The 18176-nt window shown below is 40.3% G+C and overlaps 1 protein-coding gene and 1 long non-coding RNA gene across 2 annotated transcripts in view; both read left to right on the top strand.

Moving 5' to 3' along the window:
- The window catches only part of cdh24b (cadherin 24, type 2b), a 314707-nt gene that overhangs the window by 224569 nt on the left and 71962 nt on the right, over positions 1–18176 (top strand). The window lies entirely within an intron of this gene.
- LOC148373346 (uncharacterized) lies at positions 3882–4268 on the top strand. The gene is made up of 2 exons (XR_015852239.1): positions 3882–4034; positions 4099–4268. It is a non-coding gene; the product is annotated as an uncharacterized LOC148373346 (long non-coding RNA).

The following is an 18176-nucleotide window of genomic DNA, read 5'->3' as shown; positions in this document are numbered from 1 at the left end:
GCTCCCCTGTTATCTCGCACTTTTTGTGATTTATCTTTTTATTGTCTGCTACTATCTTCGGTGTTTTTCTTCCCATTTGACAACTGCACTTTGGATTACATTCTATCCTATGGACATGGGTTTTAGCGCTCAAAAATGCGTTTATCCGAGGAATCAACTCCTTGCCCTGACGAATTCTCGTGCTGGCGTGATGAGGGGGCCTATCGTTGGAAGAAGAGCCGGAGCTAGCTAAGTAACTAGCGGCGTTATAAGTCTTCGGTACCGTCCGTAATCATGGTAAATGTGAAATCACTACCAAATAAGACCAACTGGCTGTGCTGGCGAAAAACATCGAAGCGCACAGGGAGTGCAGTTGCAGTGTTTTTGCGGAAACGTGGCACACGTTTAGCATCCCGGACGCTAACCTGTAGCCACCCGGAGCAACCCGGACCGGAGCTATCCGGAGCTATCCGGCTTCAGCGCCGCTATACAGAGACACGAAAGCCTGCGGGAATCGGAGAGGAGGTGGACTCGCTAACACGAGGTGGTGTATCCTTGGGCACAAAGATTCCATCTGCCGCAGGGATGTCGAACTTTTGGACTAGCGTGTGACGTCATCCACTCCGCTACAAGCACCCCTAGGGCATCATTTTAATCTGTTAATAAACAACAGGGTAGACTGCTAGAAGTTTGAATTTCCCTACGGGGATGAATAAAGTATCTATCTATCTATCTATCTATCTATCTATCTATCTATCTATCTATCTATCTATCTATCTATCTATCTATCTATCTATCTATCTATCTATCTATCTATCTATCTATCTATCTATCTATCTATCTCTAGCGTTCAGCGATTCTATTCTTTTGTGTATTTTTTCCATTATTGGCCAGAGGACATCATCTCACTGAGATGTATTAACAAGATGGATGGCAGAATTTCCCCAAAGAGGAGTTTGTATAGCTGTCTACATCAGCTCACTGCCTGATTAGGTTCTTAATTACGGGAAAGCGTCGTAGCGGACAACACGGCCGCATGATTGTCAAAATGTAAGCAAGCGCGTCGGGCCTTAAATCACATTTCAGGCTATCATCGCCCTGTCGCAAAGCTTCGGCATTGATGAGATGGTGTGTGTCCGCTGGGAAATTCCAATGATGGGACGTTCGCAGTGTCGTCTTGCTTTGTAGCCAGGCAACTGCGTTGTCGCAATCTAATAACCAAGCCATTTATTCCGACATATTTCCCCATGTTTACAATGTCTGAATAATTGATGACATCGTCTTGTGAGTTGTGGAATTCCCCACAGAATGAATTGAAAGATACTTGTGGCACTGTGTCTAACAATAAGCAGCTCACTTAATTAATATGGATGGCCTGTTATTGTCTTAGAACTTTAAAAAGGGTTGTTAGGAATATGCAACATGGCAGTGGAAGATATATGAATGTCAAGCATTTTTACTTCTTGTTAACTCCTTCTGATTATGTCTCGTCATCAAATATCCAACTAACCGGGACCTTATTCTTTCAAAATCAGTAATGAACTGGAAGCCAAACAGCATCAATGCAATAAAAGAAAAAACAATGGGGCCAAGCGAGATTTTCTCATCTAAAAATGTCAAAACAAATGTTTCTCCTTCTTCTGTGTGTGGGAAAAATCCGAACATTTCTCGTTTTAAAACATTAAAAACAGTATTTAGTCATGGTCACCTTGGCTCAGGAGGTAATACAGGTTACTATTTTGCGTTACAGATGTTGCTGTATTGTACCATATTTTTACCCTTTTAAAACATTGATGCAATGTTTTTGTGCTATGTTCAAAACATATCAATGGTGACTTTTATGTAAGACCACACGGAATTCAATTGTGGTCTCCAATAGTGCTGTTTGGCCTGTGACTGGCTGGCAACCAGTTCAGGGTGTCCCCTGCCTACTGCCCGAGGATAGATGGGATGGGCTCCAGCACCCCCACAACCCTACTGAGGATAAGTGGTGCCGAAAATGGACGGATGGATGAACCTACATCTTACTGATCATTTGATTAGCAGAGCAAGAAAGCGATATATAAACTATAGAAAAAAACATTATTGTCTTACCTTTACCTATAAATGCTGTGTTTGAAGAAAAGTATCAAAAGATAGGTAATCCTCCATTATGAAAAAAGTTCATGCAACAAGAAAAAACAAATCGTGGATGGCTTGACATGCTGATAATATCACTGATACTATTGTTTTGGGATGAGGTCTGTGCCAAGTCAGAATCACCGGTTTCTCTATCGCTCTCTGTCATGAGGCAAAATAATTGCATGCCTCACAATGTCTCTGTTGACACTCATCAAATACAAATAATATAACTAATATTAAAATAAATGAAATGATCTGCATTTTTATAGCGTTTATCAAGTCAATGAAGACTTCCCAAAGCGCTTTACAATGTGCTTCACATTTACCCATTCACCCACACTCACACACCAATAGTGGCCGTGCAGCCATGCAAGGCGCCAACCTGCTTATCGGGGGAATAAGGTTCAGTGTCTTACCCAATGACACTTCGACATGTAACACTGAGGAGCCGGTATTCGAACTGCGATCTCTTGATCCCAAGATGAGCGCTCTACCTCCTGAGCTACTGCCGCCATCATATTCATAATATAATGTGAACATTCAGCGATTTAGTAAAAGAAAAGAAAAAAAAATGTGAGAAATTAAATGAGAAAGAATTGTAACACTGAATAAATATAACCATTTGCTGTGTTTTTAATTTAATATTTCCATGATGAGAGGTAAGGCACTGCCTCAACTTCTTCCTTTGACTGCATGTCACTGATTAAAGAGTAAATATTTAAACTCAAATATATGAATAATTATGAAGTGCATTAATTACTTCTAAATAAGTTAAGGGCATATGAATGACTGAAATAATAACAACGTTATGAATGAAGAACTCATACAACAATGACTATACTCTGACACCTTTAAATATTGCATTACCCTCCAGGCTTATAAAGTACCAAAGGAAACCCTGTAATGTGTCAGTCGGAACCGGCTGTTTATTGCCCTGTGATTGTTTTGCTTTCGGTAGGAAAACATCTTCCATCATTATGGGGATATTTAACTTCAATCAATACAGATCTTTGCTTATAATCAAAGCAAGATCCAGACGCTGTGTTCTGTGTGAAGTACAGGGAAGTTAAATGTCACTCTTTGAACGTTTGCATTTTGTGAAATGTCAACATCTGACATCTCTATTGTCCCAATCCCTGAGATTTTGTCTCTCAAAGGGCAAAACCTAAATTGATTTGGTGATGGTGCGAGCTGGAAGAGCTTTGGTTTACTCTTTATAAGTATGCAAGCAGAAGCTCTTTCCTGCACCCAGGACCTTATAACTTGGATCAGTTTTTAACTTGGGTTGCTGGGCTGCAAGAGACGCGGGTGACGTTTTGAATGTAGATGAGGTTTTCGACAGCCTTGGCTTGCCAAAAGTGCCACATAAATATATTGAAGCAGTGCCATGACTCTCCAGGGGTGTGACAGATGGATAGATGAATGGTCTGACAGATGACTACATAGGTAACGCAGATGAGATCAATGCTATTTTATGTGTGCAGTTGTTGAAAAGTCAGCACCAAGCCAACAATATGTCTAATTCATTAATAAGTAAGGTTGGCCAAATCGATCCAAATATTATCAATATTCACATTACCGCATAAATACTTGCATCGGATAGATACTATAGTCTTGGGATAGATACTGACAACCCATTTTAACCAGCAATATTGGTTGGGGGTCGTTAGGTTATTAATATTAATTTCCACTTGCGTTTACACTTTATTTGCACTGATGACTTTATTTTCCAAAATATTCTTTTTTTTAGTTGTTTTAGTTGTCTTGTTAACATTCTGTCGTGATTACCTAACTGGAGCCACCTGAGGTAATCAGCTGGTGTGCTGGAACGCGATTTCCTGATTGGTGGAAGCTTTCTACATAAGCTGTCAGCGTCCAGAGATGGACGTTCGAGTGTACTCCTCGTTTCCCTGAGTGAGCCTCCAACATTCAAGGTACCACGATCCCTTTGTGTATTCCAAGTCTGATTCTCGTTGCCTGACCCTTGTCTGTTAAAAGTTTACGATCTACTCTTCCGTCCCGGCCACCGACTTACCTGCTACGTTACTCGTCACGCGTTTTCACCACGGAGTTGCCATATCGTCCAAAGAGGCTTTCGGCTACCAAGAGACGACGTCCCAAGCCTGCTCCACCGAACCTTGTCCAAATAAATCCTTTAACTGACGCTATTGGATCCGAGTGCTTGTTCTGGTCCTTGACACATTCTTATATAGTATTTGTAATATGAATTCATTAATGTTTTTATTTTTTGTTTAACTCTCTTGTCTTTTGTTATAAATCACTTGTTGAGTACAAGTATTTTTTTCATACTATCAAAGGTTTTTTTTTTTTACATTTTGTTAACTATACCAGTGGTTTTGAACTGGTCTTACTTGAGGACCCACCATTCCACCCTAATTACAAGCCGCGACCCAAATCCAAAAAAGTTTATCGAGTCAAAGGGTTGTGCTGTTTGAAGAAGAGGTAGTATAATACATTCACATTTTAATTTTAAAAAATACATGTACGTCAGGTTAATTGGCTGGTCCAAATTGTCCCTAAGTCTGTATGAGCGAGTGAGTTGTCTGTCTCTGTGTGCCTTGCGACTGGCTGGCAACCAGTTCAGGGTGTCCCTCCCCACTGCCCGAAGATAGCTGGGATGGGCTCCAGCTCCCCCCGCGACCCTGTTGAGGTTAAGCACTGCAGATAATGGATATATATATATATATATATATATATATATATATATATATATATATATATATATATATATATATATATATATATGGGGCAGCACGGTGGCGCAGTGGTTAGCGCTTGTGCGGCACAGTTCATGTCATGGGAACCTGTCGTGGTTTCAAATCCAGCTCCAGACTTTCTGTGCGGAGTTTGTATGTTCTCCCCGTGCTTGCGTGGGTTTCCTCCGGGCACTCCGGTTTCCTCCCACATTCCAAAGACATGCATTTCAGGTGAATTGGCCGGTCCAAATTGTCCCTAGGTGTAAATGAGCGAATGAGTTGTCTGTCCCTGTGTGCCCTGCGATTGGCTGGCAAACAGTTCAGGGTGTCCCCTGCCCACTGCCCGATGATTGCTGGGATGGGCTCCAGCCCCGCCGCAACCCTACTGAGGATAAGCGGTACGGCTAATGAGATGAGAGATGAGATATATATATATATATGTATATATATATATATGTATATATATATATATATATATATGTATATACATACATTTATATATATTCCTTCTCTAATTTACATAGTTAAGGTAAATTATTTTACTGCACAAAATATCAGGCCATTACCAAATACAAGCCAACCACCGCCCCAGTGCAGGACACTAGCATGGACTTTCTGAATGACCTCAACAAATTCTTTGGAAGGTTCGAGGCACAAAACGGCACCCCTGCAGCGAAAGCGGTTTCAAATCAGGACGAAAGAGCACTCCACCTGGACTCAACCGACGTAAAAAAGACCCTGAGAGGGGTCAACACAAGGAAGGCTCCAGGCCCGGACAACATTCCGGGGCGGGTACTTAGGGAGTGCGCCGATCAGCTGGCTTGTGTACTAACAGACATTTTCAACACCTCGCTAGACCAAGCCAAAGTACCATCATGCTTCAAAATTGCCAACATCATCCCTGTGCCAAAGAAACCCCAGATCTTATCATTCAACGATTACCGGCCCGTTGCACTGACTCCTATCATAATGAAGTGCTTTGAGAGACTGGTTAAAGAGCACATCACCTCCAGTCTCCCCTCCTCATTCGACCCCTTTCAGTTTGCCTACCGGACAAACCGCTCCACCAGGGATGCCATCTCCTCTGCGCTTCACCTGAGTCTGACACACCTAGAGGAGAAGAACACCCATGTGCGGATGCTGTTCCTGGACTTCAGTTCAGCATTCAACACCATCATCCCACAACATCTGGTAGACAAAATGAGACTCCTGGGTTTCAACACCCCCCTGCGGAACTGGCTGCTGGACTTCCTCAGTGACAGACCCCAATCAGTGCGGATAGGTCAGAACATCTCAGATGTCATCTACCTCAGCACGGGCTCCCCCCAAGGCTGTGTCCTGAGCCCCTTGCTGTTCACCTTGATGACACACGACTGCGTCCCTAGGTCCGCCACAAACCACATCGTAAAGTATGCTGACGACACAACAGTGGTGGGCCTCATCAGGGACGACAACGACCTGGCCTACAGAGAGGAGGTGGAGCATTTGGTGGGCTGGTGCAGGGACAACAGCCTGGTCCTGAATGTTGACAAAACTAAAGAGATCATTGTCGACTTTAGGAAAAACCAGCCCAACCATGCCCCACTTTGCATCAACAACAAGGCTGTGGAGGGTTAGGGTTACTAATAATGAAACCAACTTTTTTTAGAAATCATTAACTCAATTCACTGTAAAAATTGTACATGTTTTGACTTTTCTCTTGTTAATATGTGGGGGGGGGGAAATCCATGGACTAATATAATGCGTTAGAAAACAGGTGTGGGAGAAAGATGTCAAATGGGAAACCCAGAGAGAATAATTAGACAAAAAGCAGAGGTTTATTTATAGATTGATGTCCCTACTAACTGAGCACTCTTCCTTAATGGTATTAGATACAACATTTTTTATTTAATTGTCGTGCGAAGGACAGTATGTTCAATAAGATGTATTTTTCATCTTAACAGATTTTTTTGTGTTGTAATTATCATTTGTCACATGATTAAATCAACTTGCTATATTGTTAGATGATGACGAGACATAATCAGAAGTAGTAAACAAGAAGAAAAAATGCTTGACATTCATATATCTTCCACCACCATGTTGCATATTCCTAATAACCCTGTTTAAAGTTCCAAGACAATAACAGGCCTTCCATATTGATTAAGTGAGCGTCTCATTGTTAGACACAAGTATCTTTCAATTTATTCTGTAGGGAATTCCACAACACACTAGACGCTGTCATCAATGCTAAATTTAAGAAAATATTAACACATTAATGAAAGACGTTTCTCTTAAATGGGAATAGCTGTTGCGAGCCAATTTTACCATTTTGAAGACCTTCCCCGTATTTCCTTTACCGTTGTTGAGTAAAAGACAGTTGAACATTGATAAGGTTCTTGCTATTACTCGTTTCCAAGAAAACCTATTTTGCGACAGGGTGCATTTCAAGCAACTTTCAAGCAACTTTTGTGCTTTGTTTTTGCATTTGTGATACCTCAAATATTTAAACAATGCTTTTCATAAACACAAGGGCACTTTGCTTGCAAAAAATATTATATATACAAATTAGTGCTACCTTTCCCAGTAACTTAAAAAAAAACGGAAGAAGATGTCATCAGGTGGTGTCCAACTGTCACTGGACGTTTCGACCTTGAACCACAATGCCCTCAAGTTGGTGTCCCGGCAGTGATGGCTAATCACAGCCCATCTTCTCCTAAAAAAAAAACCTTTCATTGCAAGAACACTGAACTTATCCATGAACTGTGCTCGAACTTTTCAGTGGCGGATCTTTCCGGTGAAGTGATCACATGATTCTGGTCACTCGGGCATGCACGAAACGTAATTTCTCACCGACCAGAGGATGACGAATTGACTTTGTCATCTTTTTTTGGAAAGGAAAAATCTCTGTTGAAGCTATATTGCCTAACTTTCTATGACTTGCAAGTGTCACCACACTGCTCTAATATGTCTACTCACTGCGTTGTGCTGCCTATGCACACTCATTTGCTGGGAAAAGGAAGTAGGGGCTTCCTTGATGTGTGGGAAAAGATCTGATCAAAGCCACTCCTGCCATCCAATGGTGATGTATCACACTGAAATCATTTGCAGAGGCTTTATACTTCCCTACGAGCAGTGTCAAACCTTTATAATAGTTTTATTTGAATAAAACGAAGACAAAATATTTTTACATTTAGGCATTCAGGGCAATCCTTCTGAAAACTTAATTTATACGTTATGACACTGTATGAATCGTTTCAATAGTCTGTGACAAGTTGCTTATAACATAGTAGCGATTGTAATCCTCACCACAAATGAGTTGTACATCACAAGTGGGCCCATAGTGAACTCATCTATCGTAGTTGCTGCGGCCATGACTTACGTTCCCAATTAACTGGTCTCTGGTCTAAAATGTGCCCTTTTTTCACAGTGCTCACACACATGCTCTTCCCTCAAGCTGTACACTTGTGTCCTATCGCATCTCTTCCTTCTCTAAACAGTGTCAGCATTTTAGTAAGAGTGCCCATCGATAAATTCCACACATCATGTTTTCGATTTCGTTCCCCTGTCGACACCTATATTTAATTGATGCCATTGTGTTTTAGTGTGTCATCTCTACAACATGTTTATTTTCACTGTCCCTTACTTGTAATGTGCCAAAAGTTTCTAACAGGAGTCAAATATTTTGTTTGTTTGTTGTACATGATTCAATTGTTTGTTTGTTTGTACATGATTCAGATTGAATCGTTTCTTGTACATGATTCAATTGTTTGTTTGTTTGTACATGATTCAAATTGAATCGTTTCTCCGGCGCCGTCACGAATGGCAGCCACTCCAGCAGCTCCCGTGTTATTTTCGATTGTTATCAGTTATTTTCGATTGTTCTCAGCTTAGGGATGCTGCTGGAAAAGTGAATTTCCCTTCGGGGATGAATAAAGTATCTATCTATCTATCTATCTATCTATCTATCTAAATTTATTGTGAGCCACCAGAGCTTGGGTCTTGGGTAAGGTTGCTGTACAATACAAGCTTTAGAATTTGAATTAACTATGGTGAATTAAATAAAACAAAATCATTCGGCAATATATATAAAACAATACAGTAAATAAGACACCTATAAGGAACAGTGTTAATTATTTGACCACTAAATGTCACAGTGTTGTGGAGTGCAAGGGCCACCACCCTTTTTGATGCTGAGAGCAACTTTTCAAACCTAAAAAGCAGCAATGTAACATATATACAAATACTGTAAAAACAACTGAAACACCTTACATTGCCCAATATTTAGAAAATAAAGTAGAAATACAATTGTGTTTGTTGTCATTGATTACAACATAGTGAATTCTGTTTAAAAAATTATTTGATTAACACGTCAAAAGACTTAAAAAAAACATTGAAAGAAATTACGGGATGAAAAAGCAAAAATATTTCTAAAGGCAGTGCTTGAAAACTAGCCCAAGTTTGAAGTTTTTTGTACTATTGGCACAGAGAATCAGCACTTTAAAGAAATTGGCAGAGAAACAAAGTGTGATTTCCAGGACAAAGTTATCGATAGTCGACGCCAAACTGCTCACGCGGTAGGCACAAAGTGTGCGCCAGGCTTAATCGATGGATTTTTCCTTTTAAGCTAAATTTCTCCTTAGTTTAAAGGGAATGTTGCAGTGTATTACCCATCCATTATGAATTATAAGTAAAAGTCCCAAATAAAACATGAAAAGTTATAGGCTTGGTGAGGGGCGGATTTGTGGCCCGGCGCCGCGATTGCTCGTGCCATCTCGTGCCCATCAGCCACTTGCTAACGTCTGCCATTGTTTGAAACGGCAAGATAAAGGCGGCAAAGCTGGCACTCTTTAAAATGCATGAGAGTAAGTCCTGAGGGCAAATGCAACAAAGCGTGAAGGAGGGAAAGAGAGAGACAATGTGATGGAAGGATGGAAAGGAAGGAGAGGCTAATGGAAAGAAAGTAAAAGGGGAAAGCTAATGGCTTGACAGTGATAATCAGGCGTGCTGAAACCCATGTCAATTTCACACAGAGTTGACTTGATGCTGGGAAATTGAACACAGCAGCTTTTCATTGCTTTTTAGTAGCCGGTGTAGATGAGTGTTTTGACGCTAGCACATTGCTATACACTCAATATACTGTGAGTAGTGTAAACGAGAAAGAGCTTAAAAGCTGACTAAATGTGACCATTTAATACAACTTTGATATTATACTTCAATGCTAACAGGTAGGGCACAGCCTCATTTGCCTTCAATGACTGCACTTCACTCATATAGCTTTATTTTATGTGTGACCCCTTGGCAGAAACATTTGGCTGGTAGGAAAAGCACAAAGTTATACAATATTCTCTTGTCTTAATTTAGCATGATTATACGTGTCAGTCCTTGTACATGGAAAAAGGATTGATTTTAAAAAAAGTAGTAAATATTGGGGTTGAATTCAATTATTTGAATGGTCATAAACCAAGTTATTTAGAAACTTCATAACGAGGCCATTTGAGCCTGGGATGACATTTACAGTAACTGCATTACTCAAAGACCCAATTTGCACCAATTTACACCTCTTGGTCTGCAAAGTTGAGATTTAAAACAGGTTTGGCTTGAAGCATGGTTTTAATGTCATCAGGCAATAAGGAGTTTAAGGTTAGGTTGGAAAAGCAGTTCAGCATAAGGTAATGCTTCTTGAACAACCCCTGACGGCCCTTGGATTGCAGCTGAAACTCCTGAGGTCCGCTGGTTTGCTGCAGTACGAGATTCAGTGTGCTTAGGGTCTTAGGCCGCAACCTGAAGGTATCCTGACTTGGCTTTAAAACATTGCACCTTAGTGGGAGCATTTTTTGTGCTCGAGCTGTCGCAACAGCGATAGTGGCATGTGGGGGAGCATGAAAAGCATGCTCTTTTTAATGATATAAGCAAAAAGATGAGAACCTCATAGAAGTTTGACCAGCTATGACAAAATACAAAAGCAGACAAGAAGTTTGGTTATAACAATGCTTTCTCACCTCTGGGTGGGACTCCCTATTATTTTGCTCATACAAAGATGAGGGGCGGCCAATATAAATCCGTTGGCTAATCCTTATTCGACAAAAATGTTAATCTCCTATAGAAAATGACCATCAAAGATTTTTCATTGTCAATCAATGACGCCTAACTGAGCTTTAACATTTGAAAAAGTTTAGAATTTCAGTCACTTGGCTACATTTCCAAAAACAAAAATTTGTCATGTCATCCCCGGTGCAAAGAATGAAACACTTCGGGAAAATTCATAATTTCGACACATTAATTAGACAAGACATGTTGTAACATTTCATAATTCATTTTTGTTTTGTAGAATGAAGAAAACAGAGGCTTTTTGGTCTCATCTTTTGTACCAATATAAGTGGCATCCCTGGAGCACCCTCACCCTACTGGGAAGTCAGGAGGGGGATAGTTCAGCAGTGATATGCCCGATTCTATTGATAGTAGACCAGGAAAATGTTGTGGTTGTCTATCTATTGCAGGCATTTTTAAAGATTGGAGCTACTTTTTGTTTAATTGGCACAAAGGGCCACCATTTTGATAAACATTCCTAAAATAACAACTCATGTTATCGCTGTGTTGATCACATGCTACCCTGTGCCCGCGAGCACCATATTCTCCTGATTTATAGTATTATAGTCCCACTCGTAAATAATAATAATGATAATGATAATACCACTACTACTACTACTACTACTACTACTACTACTACTAATAATAATAATAATAATAATAATAACAATAATAATAATAATAATGTTGAAATTACATTTCCTTCGTGTCATTTGATTCCATAGTCAGTAAAAGTAAACTGTGTAAATAGTGTAATGTTTGTGTGATGGTCGAGTACTAATACTGTCACCAGTCCTATTTGAAAGGTGTGGTACGGAATTTGAAACTTTTCAACTCTCTGACGCTGTCGTCGGGCTTGTGTCTTAGTTACAGCCTCTGTCATGCTCCTTATGTTGCGTGTGCAAATACATGGTTGTCTTTGATACACTTGATTAAACCTTTCTTTTTCCATCCATTTGGGGGTTTCTAATGGTGTTTGGAATTTACTTGAAAAAGGCCTTTTCTTACTTTCATCATTTTCATGCTACACTAACAAAAAATTGCAGTGACAAGCATAAAGTCACTCCCCAACCCTTTGAAGTCAGTTGGGCATTAACACATACTTATAATATAAAATATTCTACTTATAACTTTATATGGAAACTCTGAACGTAAGGCCCCACCTTTACATAAGATATCAACCCAAAGTTTTCCAAACAATAATAACGTACCCTAACTAGCAGATACACTCCTTTGCGATGAATATCTTTTATTTTGTGGAATATGAGATCGGAAGCACCCCTCTTGGGGTAAATCAAACCCAATATAACCCCATCACCTCCCCTCCTTGCTCTCCCAAAACATTTGTATTTATGATTTGTCATTTGCTTCAAAAAGAAAGTCAGGCTCTTCACCTGACCTTATTTTTAGCACCTTAAATTTTAGCATTAAAATTGCTACAACTTTTAGTAATTATTATCAGTGCCAACTCAAAGAGAGGATGTCTGATTTGACTTCAAATGTCGTATTTTTCATCCCCACTCCTTTTGTGAAATGTTGACTTTTATAACTCCCTAAATAACCATGTTCTCTGTTCATATTTATGCTTTGTCAACTTGTGCTCCAACTTCAGCACACAGATGTGCTGTTAAAACACAAGACGGCTGCTTTGTCTTTTTGGTCTTGCCTTGGAAATATTGGATTAAATCCATCCTTTGATTTCTTACACCACTTGTACTCATCGTGGCCACAAGCACTTGGCAGGATGCAACCGCAGGCCATTTAAACTCACAATCACATTTAAATCCTTGATTTCATATAAAGCCACTCAATCACGTTGTTTTGTGTCCTTGGGCAAGACATTTTTTAAACTTCGCTCTTATTAACGGGTGTATAAATGCGGATGTTAAGCGGTGGCCAAATGTAGCTACATACCTCATTCATCGCCATTAATAAAGGCAAAGAATATTTTGAGTGTTTAAATACATTTTCGCTATCCTTTGAAAAAAAATATTTTCATGATTTTTTTCTCTACTAGATGATGAAATAAATTTTCGATGTTTTGTTTGACAGAAAAGTAATGACACATTTATTATTGATGGATTTAGAAAAAAAAGAAAACCTTTAAACAAATCTTTAATAAAAGCATTAAGATAAGTTTAAGATCAGGGGTGTCAAAATGATCTTTGCGCAGGGGCTGACAAGTTTACGGATCCCTGAACTGCATGGGTCTTCGGGGCACCAATGAGGATGTAACTCTGGACAGCCTTCTCCACTGTTGACAGTCCCTTCCTGTTCTTGCATTGTGGCAAAGTTGGCACTAGTCCATTCATTAATGAAGTCGGCCCAGTTCTTTTTGGGTGTTCATCTCCTCCTGCCCCCTTAGACTGAGCCCTGGAGAATTATCTCGGTCAGCTCTGATGATCTTGTGACATGACCATACAACTGCAGTTTTCGTCCGCGCACAATTATCAACAGTTCTTCGCAGGGTCCTTGGTACCCTCTTATGGTGTCGTGCACCGTTTTGTTTGTCCCATGGGCTAAATGGCTGATGCCTAGGTTTCCTGTAGCATCGCATCTCCATGGCCTAGATTTTCTTTTCCAGTTTTGCTGTGAGAGTTCGTGTCTCTCAAGCATAGAGGAATATGGAAGCAACCAGCGCTTGCATGAATCCGACCTTTGATTTCACTGCTATGTTCTTATGTCTCCAGATCGGTTTAAGTCTGGAAAGTGTGGCTGTGGTTTTGAGCTGTCCTGGCCATGATTTCAGGTTCTGACCCCTCTTCTGATATGACAGCACCAAGATATTTAAATTTGGTGACAGGTTCTAGCTCTCTGTGGCTGATGTTTGTGGTGATTACCTTGGGGATGGTTGTTCATTACTTTTTGTTTTTTTCTGTGCTGATTTCCATTGCATACTGGCAATTGACCAGATCTCTGAGTTCCTGTTTGTCTGCTGCTAATACAGCAATATCATCAGAAAAACGGAGGTAAGGGATGTTGTGTCCCCCAATACTAACTTTGCATTGATGTTGCTCCAAAGCTAAAGGGTGTGAAAAAAAAGCAAGAAATTGTTTGCCTGATAATGACAATGACGCAAACACTTCATAATAGTCAAAATAACAAAAAAACAGTGTGCTATAGTAGTCAAAATAACAAACTGGTATCCTTTGCAATCTTCTTTGCAGTTTTCCAAAACTAAAAACAGAATAAACTTGTCAAGTAGAAAAAAAAAGTATAAAAAAAATACAAAAAACACAGAAAATGTATGAAAAATTATGAAAGTGCGGTAAAGTATTTACAATGACTTAAAAGTACTGAACAATTAAATGTAAAAACTTGAGAAACATACTGAAAAGGATAAAGGGGTCCTAAAAGTATTACCGTATTTAAAAGCACCGAAAAATATGGAAAAATATTTAATGAAAAAAGTAAAATAAAAAAGTACTGAAAAGTAAATGTTTTGTCTGTATACAAGTGTACCAGAATTACACGCGTCCGTCTCTCTGTCCATCTGTCCACCTTATCATCTACCTCTCCATCTATCTACCCAATTACCTACATATCTACCTATCTACGTGTTCATCTATCAACTTTTTGTTCTGTATACATGTAAGACAGAAAATCACTAAAGTATTTCTATCTTCCCAGTTACCCATTTGCTGCCAATGTATATATCGGTCCATTTAACCGTCCATATTTATCAATGTATTCATCCACATTTGTCCGCATCTGTCTGTCTGTCTGTCTGCCTAAGTCCATCAAACTAAAATATGAGTTTTTATTTTATTTATGGGGGGGTCGCGAGCTAAAGAGATGCAGTTTCAAAACACAGTAATTATTAAGTGCCTATAACATCACACTAAATACGCAAATACATTTTTGAAAAAGCCATGTGACAACACACACACAAATTGTGTTAACCAATCTCTGAAATACAGCGTCTGCATTAGTATAAGCCTCCTACTCATGGGGCTACACATTGTTCAGGCAAGAAAAGCCTTTCCAGACAGAAATTGCTCCCTTATATCATAACGCACAGTTGGGCCTTCGGTTGCAAAGCCTTTGCCCTGGAGTCAATGGTAGCGAATTACAAACGGCTGCTTGGATAAATTCCTCCATTCCCCTACTCAGGCTGGATGGGAGTGCTTGCTGCAGCCCACTAACAGCAATGTGTGTGTCCTAGAAGTGCATGGGCGGTTAAGTAGCAGGTCAGTTGCTCTCATGGGTTGTGGCTTTTGTTCACGGACCCACTTTCTGCTTAGTCCTCCCATCACGTCGGCATGAGCCGTTGTGCAAAATCAAAACCATTTTCTCGATGGAGTTTTCTTCCTAAATCGAATGCAAGCATGTGAGAGGAAAATTCATCGTGCAGTAATTGCCACAAACGATAAGTTGTTTCCATTAGACCTACAATGGAGGTAGTCCAGCATTTTAAAACCCAAGAGACTCTTCAATTCTCCAGGCCTTTACTGCATCCCTCACTGCCTCTGCGGAGAACCTGGCAGATGTAAACTTTTATTAAATCCAACAAATGGGGGCAATTCTCTTCCTTGTTACTCAATAAGCTCAGCTGGTAGGAAAGATGCTAATGCATCGCTTATTCTACAGCAGCATGCTTGGCCTTTGCATCAGAGAACCAGTGTTGGGTGCCTTCCTGAAAAACAAATTAGTTACAGTTCCAAGTTATCACAAAAGTTACCCCCAAGATTGCCGACTACCAAAAATAGCATGTTACTATGACAGTACAGCAACTATCAAGTTACAAAATACCGTACTTATGCACCTAAAAGCCGACCCCCTAAAACTGGTTTAAAATAGACACATAATAAAAGGAATAGCCCTGTGGAACAGTTAGTCACGTCAAGTCAAGTCAAGTCATGTATATTTGTATAGCCCTTAATAACAAGGAGTCTCAAAGGGCTGTACAAAAAACAGATTATTGCTAACTACAGACTATTATTACACCATCCCCTAACCTAAAACCTACACGAGGGGCAAGGAAAAACTCAAAAACCTCAACATGAGGAAAATGAAGAAACCTTGAAAAGGGACCGCAGATTCGATAACCCCCCTTCCAGGATGACCGGGCTGCAATCAATGTTGTAATAACTATTAATACACAGACATCATCAACAGGAAATATAGGTCATTCATAAGCTACAGAATAGAAGTGCTTCTGAAGCCTAGATATAAACAGTTCCACTGAGGTTGCAGATCGGATCTCATGGGACAAAGCATTCCACAACGCAGGGGCCTGAATGGAGAACGTTCTCGAACCTGCGGTTCTTTTCTTGGCTCTTTGGTTAACTGGTAGACCAGCATTTTCAGAGCGAATGCTCCGGACCGGAACATAGGGTGAAATTAGGTCTAAAAGATATTAGGGAGCAAGTCCATGGATGATTTTGTATAATAACAACAGAACCTTAACATACCATCTTAAGATAACAGGGGGCCAATGCATGTTAGCTAAAATCGGGGTAATGTGATGAAACGTTTAAAGCCTCGCTGCAGCATTCTCTACCAGCTGCAGGCTCTTGATTTTGGACTTTGGGAGACCAGAGAGTAGTAAATCACAGTAATCAAGACGGGAGGTAACAAACACATGAATTATAATAGAGCAAACTCTACCAATTTGCCCACATCTTTCTTGGCTTGTGCAGTCTTGAAAGCTTGCAAACTAGAGACACTCAATATCCATTTTGTCTCTGGACTTTAAACCGCTCAAAGATCACGCTCTCCCTTTTTGCGTACAGTCCACGACGTTTTCTTTTTTCTCCTGGCATGGTGCAAAAAATTACTTTACAAATAAAAAGACCAAAATTGAACTCACTTTTGGGCTAAATTCCATGCTCACATTTTCCCCATTGATGCAGTTTTTCCCGTATAAGCCACGTCCCCTTCCCAAATGCTTTCTACCATTGAATACTAATGTCGCTCAACCAAACATGCAGGTATTAACTGACCCCTTGATTTCAGTATGTTATTTTGTAGTTGTAAATAAGTCTTGGATGTGTGTATATACGTAGAGAGAATATCCCCATGACTAAAATTTTAGCGTCATTAAACATCACCACCTCATTTGTCTTCAGTTGTACAACAACTAACCTTCTTAGCTTTTGCTGGAAAATAGAGCCTAGTGAGTAACAATGTGAGAGAAATGACAACAATCAAAAGTTCTGTTCTAAATTGATTTTCCATTGTTTTTTATTGGTTCCTGCATGAGCCACGCCCCTCCTCACAAACTGCTATCCATTCGCTACTAGTGACACACAACCAGATATCTGCATGTAGACTGACCCCCGGATTTCAGTATTTTATTTAATTGTCGGAAATCGTCTTGGACGCAAGTATGTATAGGAGGGAGAATCTCCATGAAGAGAAATCCAGCATCCTTTAACAGACGTCACACCCATTACTGTATCCAGGTGTACTTTATAGGTGCGTATTAAGACGCAGACCCATCTACATTGTTGGAAGATTGTGGCTTGTATGTGACATTGTAAACGAAGCATTAGCGTTCAGTAATCAGAGGACATTGTATTTTATAACCTAAGTAGCCGGGTTACGCACCGTGTTGCCACAGCAGTTCAATTACAACATTTTATTAATAGGCACAACAATACTCGTTACTAAGAGAAGTAATTGTGTTCCAGGAACGCGTTCCTTTGCACTAACACTGCAGAGAACACATGAGGACCCTAGGTGCGAAGAGACTGTCTCAACAGTCTTTTTTCTCTTACTGCATCTGACCTGGCAGCATGTGCCCTCATGCGGAATAATAGGAGCTAAGGCCAGTCTCTTTTTTTTCCAAGCCATCGGCCGGTCGTAGAAGAGGAAGTGATTTCCATGTTAATAGGAGCTTTCGCCTTTCCTTCCCTTCATCAGTCTATCTTCACTTCCTGCCTGTTAAATACACACACGAAGGCACTCAAACTCACACAACTCCACTTGTTCAGCGGTCCTTGAACAGTCACTTCTTCTGCTCGGTGTGCTGCAAAGTTACCTTCCATCCCCTCCTTATTTACTCCTTTTCTTCCAACCCCTGCCTTGCTATCTCTTCCCTCTGCCGAGCTTGATGAATGAACTTGCTGGACTGAGAGCGGCACATCCCAACAGGGTATTGTGGCCCACTGCAATTCGCTCAATGTCGGTGTGTTTGGAGGACTTTTCCTTCTTTTGTATTTGTTTACAGCTATACTATACGGAACTGGCTGGAGTTGAGCCATTACTCCATGCAATGTTGTAACCGTAGGCTGCCAGCATCAAGGTGGATTCAATTATTTGCTCCTGTATTCTTGTATGCAAGTCCTG

The sequence above is a fragment of the Urocampus carinirostris genome, chromosome 1 (assembly GCF_059441175.1).
Source record: "Urocampus carinirostris isolate Australia breed hairy pipefish chromosome 1, RoL_Ucar_1.0, whole genome shotgun sequence".
Classification (NCBI taxonomy): Eukaryota; Metazoa; Chordata; class Actinopteri; order Syngnathiformes; family Syngnathidae; genus Urocampus; species Urocampus carinirostris.
Note: the sequence above shows the minus strand (reverse complement) of the source record. Positions and strands in the feature narration are given on the sequence as shown.